At 36.5% G+C, this 10,753-nt stretch overlaps 2 long non-coding RNA genes across 10 annotated transcripts; both read right to left on the bottom strand.

Moving 5' to 3' along the window:
- On the bottom strand, positions 1-3,822 carry LOC139193585 (uncharacterized). 9 transcript variants are annotated; one of them, XR_011577897.1, is made up of 7 exons: positions 3,098-3,815; positions 2,611-2,999; positions 1,086-1,160; positions 658-978; positions 496-557; positions 268-363; positions 1-164 (listed from the first exon to the last, which is right to left on the bottom strand). It is a non-coding gene; the product is annotated as an uncharacterized lncRNA (long non-coding RNA). The 9 variants fall into 9 exon arrangements; XR_011577894.1 differs by having other exon boundaries at positions 496-978; positions 2,611-2,701; positions 2,815-2,999; positions 3,098-3,806; XR_011577896.1 differs by having other exon boundaries at positions 268-557; positions 3,098-3,822.
- Positions 3,823-7,485: 3,663 nt separating this feature from the next.
- LOC139193589 (uncharacterized) lies at positions 7,486-10,010 on the bottom strand. The gene is made up of 3 exons (XR_011577901.1): positions 9,641-10,010; positions 9,432-9,514; positions 7,486-7,582 (listed from the first exon to the last, which is right to left on the bottom strand). It is a non-coding gene; the product is annotated as an uncharacterized lncRNA (long non-coding RNA).
- Positions 10,011-10,753: the final 743 nt, after the last annotated feature.

Genomic DNA, 10,753 nt, shown 5'->3' with positions numbered 1-10,753 from the left:
TGGCTGAAATGCACTTGCACATATATCTAAAATTGAGTCCTGAATCTTGTAGCATAAGTATAAAAAGAGGTCATGCGAGACAATCTGTTAGTGAAAAGTAACTCTTACAAACTCTAATGAATTACCATCCTTCTTTTTCTTTGTCCTAGCATTCTTTGACTTACCTACAGTAAAAAGAAAGCCTCAATGAGCACTTGCAATCCAATGACTCAACACTCGGATCAAACAAAAGCTGTCGCTTCACAATTTCCAATTTCAATTCCTTACCAGCCTCAGTGAGCATTTCACCAATTTCAATCTCTTCTCGAGTTTCAAATGAATTACCATCCTTCCCTTGCTATTTCTTAGCTTTCTTTGACTTACCTACAGTAAAAATAAAGCCTCAATGAGCACTTGATCTTATAATTATATACTGCAACAAAAGTTCCATCAATGACTCTGCACTCAGATCAAACAAAAGTTGTCACTTCCTAATTTCCAATTTCAATTCCTTACCAGCCTCAGTGAGCATTCCCCAATTTCAATCTCTTCTTGAGTTTCAATTGGGCTAGGATCGGCTACTCCATCATTTAATAGAAAGAAAATTAGATTAATTAAGTTAAAAGAAGGAAAGGATTCTATTGTCAACACTTTAAAAGCACCCAAGCATTTTCATACAACTTGAGTTGAAGATTACTGCAGACGATAATGAACTCCAGCTGCTTAACAAAAGGAATATGATCTTCATCTCAACTTGTATTTGCAGTTGTTACTGTAACATCTGCAGACAACATACATAAGCACTTTTTCAATAATGCACGAAATCTAATCCAAAAAACAATGGGGGTGCCATATCCCTGGATTAACAGAGCATCTTTCTGTGTTAAGACAAATTGTGATTTGGCTTTGGTAAAGCAGAAAGATGACCAAATATCTCGGGCATAATCTCAATTCTGTTCCATTATTCAAGCATTTTACTGTCCTTCTAGTTCTAGGTCTCTACATGGGAAATACAATAAGACAGAAAAAAGAAAAGTTAGTGATAACTATTACATTGTGAAAGCAAATAAGAGTTTTGATTTTACTCTCAAAATGGAAGTACGCACCTGAGGAAGCAAGCGATGCAGGCTGTGATTCTCTGACTGTATCGTAATCTCCAATACTTACGTAGGGTTTGTGAGCTGAACACAGAAAAAAGAGAAAAATGATACATAAACGATGTTTTGAGGGGAATGCCAGAACTGAACATAATATATTGGGCGAGGGAAAAAATAGTAGTTAAAATTTATTACCAATAACGAACAGCCAAAAAGGAATGAAAACTCGTCTTCCAGGTGTACTACAAAATTGTTTGTAATTCTGTCCTAGTAATTATATTCCAACTCTTCCATATATAGCAATTATATTCTAACTCTTCCACATAAGGCTTTTCTTTTACTTAAAACTCCTCAACATCCACTGGAACATCCAGAACACCATCATCAGAACCGCTAGAGCTCTAAATGTTTTCTCCTATTTTAATTAACACAACATTCTTTAAGCATAATATGATATGAAATACGAAATACGAAATTAATACGGAACAGAAATCTAACTACACCATGAAAGTGCAAACACATTTTAAAGCTATGCAATGTCTATACTATCCATTATGCACACCTTTGTTATACATGTATCATATTCATATGTCTTTTCGTTAAATACTGCATTTTCTGTGCACTTCTCAAAAGAACCAAAAAATACAGGCAACAGTATGTAAAAAAACATGACTCTAGTTTTATTTGTTTCAATGCCTAATCTATATTGTACTGATTGCTAAACTTAGGATTTACATACCTACAATCCAAAAATCGAAATACAACCATGAATCACAAAACCACCAAATATAGATTGAAATCTCGGAAAATTTGAATGTTATAAATAAATTAATAATTCTGATCTAAATACAACCAAAAATAAACATTTGTTCTGTAAAAATCAATGTATTAAAAGCGTGAGGCGTGGGCGAGGCGTCCGAGGGATTCGCCTCACGGGATCTAAATTTTTTAATATATACATTGAGCGTACACATATATTATATTAAAAAAAGAAGAAGATTATTAATCAATAATCACCTTGAGCAGACACATATAACAAATAACAATGCACGCAGACAACACACATCCATTATATAAAAAAATAAAAATCAGAAAAAAAGGCAGAGAGATGATATAGTGCAAGGAAGAGGTATGAGACAGTTAAAACCTTACCCAAAATTTGGGTTTGGGAGTACAAAAATAAAAAAATAAAAAAAACTCCTAAGGCGCGCCTAGGCGGCTTCGGCGACGCCTTCTGCTGCCTTCCGCCCACTCCCTCAAAACAGAGACGGCAACCCTCAAGCCCAACCTCACAGGGCGCCTAGGCGCGCCCTGAGGCAAGCCTTTTAAAACATTGGTAAAAATACCCAAATCAATGCAAACAAAATCTGATGGGGTTTCCATTGCCAAGTACCAAAACCAACAATTAATGATATCAAGAGCCTTGCGATCATGTAATATATAAAATTACAGCAATGAATCAAGCGATTCACAGATAAAAAAATTACTTATAAAATAATTTTGAAAGTAAGTAAAAAAAAAGGCTATTGCTAACCTTTCATTCTATTAGATTGGGGGTGGAGGATCCAGGCAGCACAAAGGTACTTTTGTTCAAGCCCAAATCACAGATCCAACATGCAGGCATTCTGTTCAACATTCACCAATTTGTACATGAAAACAAACAGAGCACATCCATGAGCATATTAGACAAATTCAAGATCTAGGGATCCGTGAATGAGATCACACAGAGATCAGAGACTTTATTCACGGATGCAAAGACTCGAAAATTCATCTAATTCAAGTCACTATTGGTGCAGAGACTTTATCCACTGCTATTTTTTTTTTCTTCCGTTTATTCTAAAGGGTTCAGCTTCTCCACTCATATTTGGTCTCAGTGTTGTTATATCCATTTATGTTCATCCTTGTCAATCGAGATCTGCACCACTGAAAACCCACAAAGGCATTAGACAAGGAACCGTCTGCATATCTGCTGAAAATGAGAATGACAGGACAGAGGGGAATATTTTTTTCAGCGTTTTTACCTTTGTGGTTGTCGGAGACCTGCGATTTGATTCATGCATAGCTGGGTTTGGTTTTGGCTTTAGGTAGTGCGAGAGGAGATGTGGAAAACAGGGAGGGCTCCAGAACGAAGATGAAATGAAACGGCGATGGGTTAGAAAAGAAAGGAAGACTGATTTGCAGAGTTTCTGTGTGAAGGGGAAGGATTTGCAAATCGCTGAAATCCCTGTCTTTGTGTCATCTTCCTCTGTATGGAAATCCCTGAAAGCCCTCCACAAATCTTCCCATATCTCTCTCAGCACAATCCGTCAGTTTTGGCCGAAGCACAGCCGCACACACAATGACAGATATGTAAATAATGCAGAGTCGAGGGGCCATTTTAGAATAGACTGGCAAAACCGTACATATTTCGAAATCTGATCAGAGACAAAATTACCCTCCTAAGTTTTGATAATTACCCTCCAACCCAGCCACATATATGATGGCAATGGTGTAAATAAAGCAAAACCGAGTGTCAACAATTTGACTGTAGCTGAGTTTCAGTCAAATCCCTCCTCAACTTTAGAATAGATAATATAGAAAATAAGCCCGCGCGTTGCGGCAGAAAGCAACTATTTCAGGCGTAACTGCATGAATTAGACGTATTTAACCTGAATAAATTCAACACAATCATGAATGAATAGAGGGGCACATAAGTGAATGAGGTTGATAAGATAAGCAGCTTGGCTTTTATATACATTCAACTAAGCATGACTTATTCAACGGTTAAAAGGGCACTTAAACTGATTGAAATAAAAATAGTCACAGCACATGACATGATTAGATGGACCACTATGTTATCTATAAGTTAAGTTAGGGCGCCATAAAACAGAAACACAATCCAATGCATAACAAAATAGATTTTGATTCAAGTATACCTTGTATGACAGTGAATAAGTTCCTGCTGATTTTCTCCATCAATCTAGCCTGTGAGAATCAGATGTACAAACTTGAACTCTAGAGCTTTGTTCACCAGAATCACTTCCCATTCCTAAAATTAGGCAAATTCCCAACAATAACAACAACAAACCTCTTAGATTTCACTTTTACTAAATCATAGTCATCCACACATCCGTAAAAAATGGAGAAATAAGCAGAAATCACATTGAGACAACACAGAGTCCACTGTTGCTGCCTCTGCGGCATCTTGAACGGAAAGAATACCAATTAACCCTTTCTCTTCCTGCTGCCATAACTCATGCTCCACCACTTTGACACTACATTGATCAAATTCTCCAATTTTATCAATTCGATAATCCACCAGTTAGAAAAATCCAACTTACAAACCGCATAACGATCAATTACCTAAAAAAAAAGGGGAAAAGGAAAGTTGGCACCCTAAACCCTAAACCCTAAACCCTAAAAGTAAACACAGTTTGGGCAACAAAGAGCATAAAAAGGAACCTAATTTCCAAGCAAGCAGAGTAATTGCAGAGCTATAAAGTTTGTGCTGAGCTAAAACAGCTACTGATTAAAGTACATACAAAGTTTTCTCAGAATTCAAACAGAAAAAACAATCAATCAAAAGACAAATTTTAAGGCTCAAAGGTACCTGCCGGGTGAAGTGCAGTGAATTCGAAGATGGCGCAGGGTAGAAGGACCTTGTTTCAGAACGGAAAGATGCCTAAGCGAGTGGGAAGCTCCACCAATTCCACCATATTTGGAAGTTACACAAAGAGAAGAATAAGAAAAAGAAAAAAGAGTCAGCGGAGGAGGTAGAGAACATAGGCATAACCATATAAGTGCCTAATAAAAACTAAAAAAGTTAAAACAATTATGGACATCTTTGTAGAACATTTTAAATGACACGAATAATTTTAAATGAATTCAAAGATTTGATTGACTGAATTGTTACAACCAAAATAGAAAGAAATTAAAACGAAAAAGGGAGCAAGAGATCAAACAAACGAAAAAGGGAGCAAAAGATTAAACAAACAGTGAGCGATTCAATTAACTTTTTCTGCAGGTAGCGTCTGTCAATCCTTTAATCTGCAGAATGAGCTTGGGAACTCTTCCCACTAAACTCCTCCAATCAACACTCCAGCATCAAAGGGGAAAGGAAAAATAATTGAATATTTGAATTCCACCAAACAGATTGATTGATAAAAAATAAACAAACATGACACGAACCAATGGAAAAGTAAAAGAAAAGAACGTAGTGGTGGTGAAACATACGATTGGAATGAATTTTGCCAAACAGGAAGTAATAAAATATTGGAAACTGAATGAGTTGGAAAAAAAAAAAAAAAAAACTCAACTGCATTTTCTTATTCTTCTCCTACGTTCTTTTGCCTCTTCTTTCATCTTTATCTCTTCTAATGTCAAAGAACACAACAATGAAAAAGCCTCTTTTCCTCCCATTTTCTCACTGCCCAAAAACAAAGCACCAACAATGAAAACAGCTTCTTTTCCTCCCATTTTCTCACCGCCCAAAAGCAAAGCACCGATCTTAGTAGTACATTACACAAAATCCCATTTAATTAACAAAATAAATATAAAAAATCCCAAGAATCTAAGTTCATAACCAACAACCAATCATCAAGAAGAAACCCCATCAAGCCCAAACCCAAATACAAATACCACTAACATAATCACCCAATATTCACTACAGTAAACACAAAACCCACCAAAAAATTACCTTCATAAAAAATGCCACCAAAACCCTATTAAGCCAATCAGTTGATTAAGAACCTATTTGACTAATTCTAACTCAGCAAATAGTCAGATTGTTAGTTTAGGAGAAGATTATTGCCCAATAAACAGGTAGAATCAAAGTATGAACATATTCAGTATGAGTATATCCGGTTAATATTACAACACAGATTTTGCATCCCAAGAAAAAGTACCAAATTCAACCTCCACCAATAAAATATCATTAAGCAAATGTGAATTTTCAACTATTTTGACCAAATAAATAGCTTTCCATTCTAATTTCATCAATTTCTTAGTAAACATAAAAGGCAAAAATATATAATTAGAAGCCAGTTTAACAATTAACAAAAAAGTTACAGAAATTAACTTAAATCCAGCAGCACAGCTTGCTATAAAGTAGAGGAAGTGCATGAGTCTACTCAAAATGAATGTCCAGGTTTGGCCCTTATGCAGAAGGAAGCATAGGAAGCATAAATGGGATATCAAGTGAGGATCTCAAGTAAATTCACAATAACACAAAACCCAACCAGCAACAATTTGTTCATGACATCTTAAAACACCAAATTTCGTCCCGAAAATAGGATGTTTAATGCAGAAAGCTTAAAACTTTGCCTCCCAAAACTAACATCTGAGAGAGCATTGCACTTCTTATCTTTAAAAGCATGAATTGTGAACTAAATAAAAGAATAAGAACCTGCAATGAACACGCAAACCCATCCTTGTTTTTTCTATTCTCATTGCTCTCTTTGTACCGGGTCCCGAGGCAGTGTTTGAATATCTCAATGCTGTCCCTTGATTTCGTTCATCGTTTTGAGCCTTAACAAGTTCCCTTAAATTTTTTACCAAAACTCCTCCTAGAATTTGTTGTTCTCTTCAATCAATCTCTTTCACCATTTTATTTACCCTGAATCAGAAATTAAAAATAGCGTCAATATTTATGTTTTGTAGAAAAATCTTTTCGCTTCTAGGTTGAAGAATAACACTGTCAAAAATCTTTAAAACTCAAATTAAAAAAGAAAATATATAAGAGTTTGCGAAAGTTAGATAATGATTAAAGAAAACGCAACCAAAAAGCATTTCGACAGTGTTTTAGATCAAAATTTGATGTGATAGCAGATAAAGAAAATACATAACTTAATTTTTTATGAGTTAATGATACTTGCGATTTGAATGTAAATATCCATGAATTTTTCTAAACATCTAAGCTACATTCATGCATTGTTAAAAGGCCACTCATTTTCTTGAAGTATGGAAGTTATGAGTTTTCTAAAAAAAATTCTGGTTCGTTGAGAGAGCGCAGTTATCAACAGCACATGTTAAAGCACTTCGGGGAGGATGAGACAGTTCACTATTAGAAAAACCTAACGAAAACACCAACCAACCAATAACATAATCACAGAGATAAAATGCCTAACAACATTCGATAAAGAATTAAGAACACTGGGTTAAGCCAGAATCACAGAGATAGCAAGGGACCTTCAAACAATAACAGAATCATACAGACAAAATTAAAACCCAAAAAAAAGAAGAAAAAAAAAAGAAACCATCCGACCTCTGGACAATCAGAGGATCACAGAGACAACCAAGAATGAGAAACAAAGCAGAAAGCAAACGAATAATATAAGCCGAGAAAACCAAACAATCAATAAAAAAAAATCATAAAGTCGTGCTATCTCAAACGGAAAGCACGGGAAAAGAACGCATTGACGTTCAGGTGACATACCAAAGTCTTGATTCAAATGAAATGCCTCAGAATCCCTAGATTAATGGCAGTAGCAAGAGTAGATTACGATGCTGTGATGAGAATCCGATCTAAACTGCAAAAAATCAGTGAGATTCAGAGTAAGAATTCAAAGGGCAAACAAAGGGACTCAATAAAGTAACTAAAACTGTGATGCTCCAATAGACTCAATCTATGCCAGTGCACCAAACAAAGGGTAAGTTTCAAAACATCAATTTTCACTTCGTCCCCTACGTTTGAACAAAGAACATGGCACTTCCCATCCAAGCAGCTAATAACGGGAAGGTCTCATTTCTCATTATGACCTTTTTTGTATTCCACTCTTCCATCTGAGGCGATAAATAATCTAAAAAAAAATATTGAATTGAGATGTGCGAATGAACATAAAAAGGTGCTAAAACCAAAAATCTCTAGCACTCATGCCCACCCATAAAATCTATTGAGACTGTGACATGAGCTTAATCTGTGACAGAACGATCATATTAAGACTCCCAAGATGATTGCATTCAAACATTTCACGAACGAAAGGGCGGGGGAAGGCAGATTATAGCACCATGAACAAAGAGACGAAGTGAGAGGCAACAAAGGTATACCTCACTTTTAATTGATCTAAAAGGTTAACAGGATTAACTAACTCATCAAAGACTTTGAACCCTAGACGCTGGAAAACATTTTCAGTAAATAGTCAAATTAACAAAAGAAAATATATAAAATTTTGCGCAAGTTAGATGAATAAAGAAAACGCAGCCAAAAACCATTTTGACAGTGTTCCTAGATCAAATTCGAAAGTGATAGCTGACTAAGAAGATACATAAATTAAAGTTTTATGCGTTAATAATTCGTGCAGGTTAAATGTTAACATTCCTAAATTTTTCTGAGCATGTAAGCTGCATTCATGCATTGTTAAAAGGGCAGTATTTAAGAAGGAAGCTGTGATTTTTCCCTAAATTTTTTTGGTTCGTTGAGAGAGCACAATTATCAACAACACTCATTGAAGCACTTCGGGAAGGATGAGAGGGTTGACTCCCAAGAAAACCTAACGAAAACACCATCTAGAGACTGCAAAATCCAAATTCATCACATGTTTTGCTTCACCCCCCCCCCCATAATAGAATTCTGGCTCTTTAGAATATCTTCAGACAAAGAATGTGCAACAAACGTACTAGTTCTAACTTTGAACACACCGTGAGATTTAAAAGATATTGAATAGAAGAGCAATCAGAAGACCACAGAGTAACATGTTGGATTCATCATTTTTTAGAAGAGACAATCCTTTCATTTAAGCTAACACAAATTACACATCAAAGGATAAGGAGTACGCTCTAAGAACAGACGGAAAGAAAACAAACACAGAACAGACATAACTATCATACCAAGAAGCCCCCAAACACTTACCATTGGCTTTGATATCAGTTTTACAATCTGCCTTTGATATCAATTCCACAATTTGGAATTGATATCAATCTTAAACCCCACAGGCTATTCATGTTTGAGAAGACATCAGACATGCCCGTCAAAGTCATTACCAAGCTTAGATATTTTCAGAGTACGTGAAGTGGGATCACTTACATTCTGTATCAAAAAACCCGACTCCCTACATGTAAATATAAAGTCCTAGAATCGGATGCATGGTAATTGTTAATTCCAAATGTGACTTAATAGACATAAACTAAAGGAGAACTAATTTGCATTTCCCCTATCATATTAAAGTATCAATCATAATGGCCTATGAGGAGTGTTTAAAAAGAATTAAATCTCAGACAGAGACCACCAATTGGTATTCAACCTTACTTCCAGAATATTACTCAAAAAACCTATGAGATAAAGAGTTTCAAAAATATGATGCATATTTCAATCAAGCCTCATTAACAACAGAAAATACAGCAGCACAAAAGCATAACAGAAGCTTGGAAATGGAAAAGAACCTGCAATTAGGTTTCTTCAGAAGCAAAAATGGCAGAACGGAACCCAGAATCACAAAGACAGAGAGAGAATGGAGTGAGCCGGTCTGAGGAAAACTAAAGAAAATGAGCTTTAGAAAGTAGGAAGGGGTGTTGTTCAACAAACTAAACAGTCAAGAAACCATTTTTAAATTTGAGTCAAGAGGACGCACCAACTGAAAACAGTGCATTACCTGTTGAATCAAGGGAGGAAACAGAGAAATCAAACTCTCCCATACCTCCCTCAATAACCCCTTCCTGACCGGCCAGCCCCACAAACTGCACACAACCATGCCTTCCCCATCAATGCTTGCGGAAATGGCTTCCAGATGGAACCGAAAGTCTGAAAGCAACCCTACCCCTAGCCCTCCCTTCCTGCCTTGCCGTCTCCCTGCGCACCCATTGTCGACAAAAAAAAAAAAAACAAACTTTCGGGCACCCCTACCCTTGCTTCGCTCATCCTACCCCTCCCTTTCTCCTCCCGTTTTTCCTCCCATCCCTTTTGCAACTCACGATTCTTCCCTCTCTCCTCCTCTCTGCCATTCTGCAGGCTGCAGGTGAGCCCTTGTGGGTGAGTCACCGCATCCACCTCACCCCATACCGAAACCAACCAAAACAAACCCAGCTACAGCCCAAACAGGCAAAAGCCCATCCGCCCAAACCCAAAAAAAAATAAAAAAATAAACCCTAGCTCGAACCCAAACCTTCCACAAAGCCCACTCATTAAAGCAATGGCATGGCCGTAAATAGAGCGAAAATAGACAGAATTTTTTATGATCGAAACCTAGCTACGTTCACTGCAAACCCTAAACACATACTAATGCACTCCCAAACTGTCTAAACTGGACAATTCAAGAATCAGTTATATCGCGGAGACGTATATTGCATCTACACTCACATCCAACAGACTCTCAAACAGGTCTAAGGTTGTTTCGAATTTATTATAGGAAGTTAAACATAATTAACTTTGTATAAACAATTATAAAATTTTAAAAATTTCACACTACAATTTCTAAGGCTAATATTGCACAAATTAAATTCGCCAATGGGAGAGGGAAAATGGAAGGGGAGAGGGAGGGAGGGAATGAATAGGTTTGCGGGACGTCAAGCGCAAATATATAAACTGTCGAGCAAAATGTTTGTTGGTGGTTTTTTTATAGGTCATTGTGGACCTTTGCTCAAAATTGTATACCCTTGACCCGACGAAATGTGTCGTCGGACAAACCTTTACAGCCAATGAGTTTAATTTTTGACAAACCTTTACACATTATGTGCTAATTTTTTTCTTAGCACCAAATGTTTGCTGG

Source organism: Malus domestica, chromosome 02, assembly GCF_042453785.1.
Source record: "Malus domestica chromosome 02, GDT2T_hap1".
In the NCBI taxonomy this organism is placed as follows: domain Eukaryota; kingdom Viridiplantae; phylum Streptophyta; class Magnoliopsida; order Rosales; family Rosaceae; genus Malus; species Malus domestica.
Note: the sequence above shows the minus strand (reverse complement) of the source record. Positions and strands in the feature narration are given on the sequence as shown.